Here is a 498-nt window from a genome sequence, read left to right as displayed (position 1 = left end):
CATGCTTAAACTCAATCCTCTTCCTTGCGAAAAGAAATCTAGCGCATAAAAATCTTGATTGGCTGCGTTACTTGAGCGAGTTGCAACCATTCCCACCGCTATATACAAAGGCGTCTTCCCGCAGGCGAGCGACAGGATTTTAGCCCTTAAGGTCCCTCTCTCCTTCCCACCCCCTAACCTCCCCAACCGTGCCAGGCACTGTCACCCTCCCGAACCCTACGACTCGGTGCCAGTAATGCCAACCCAATTGAGCTATTCTCGAGGCGATGTTGCGCCTCGCGGATCCCCCCCCCCTTGGACGGGTCGCCGCGTCACCTCGGGCTCTGGGCGGTGCCTCCTCCGCCGACGTCGGCGAATCTGTGCCACCAACCTCGGGCGGATGGGAGTCGACGTGGCCCTCAGGAATAAAAACGAGAAATGGAGAACAGAACATAGAAAAAATAATAAGAGCAGGAACTATATGGGAAAATAAGCGAATTTAGCAGTGCGTGTTTCCAG

Source organism: Penaeus monodon, chromosome 19 (genome assembly GCF_015228065.2).
Source record: "Penaeus monodon isolate SGIC_2016 chromosome 19, NSTDA_Pmon_1, whole genome shotgun sequence".
NCBI classification, from domain to species: domain Eukaryota; kingdom Metazoa; phylum Arthropoda; class Malacostraca; order Decapoda; family Penaeidae; genus Penaeus; species Penaeus monodon.
Note: the sequence above shows the minus strand (reverse complement) of the source record.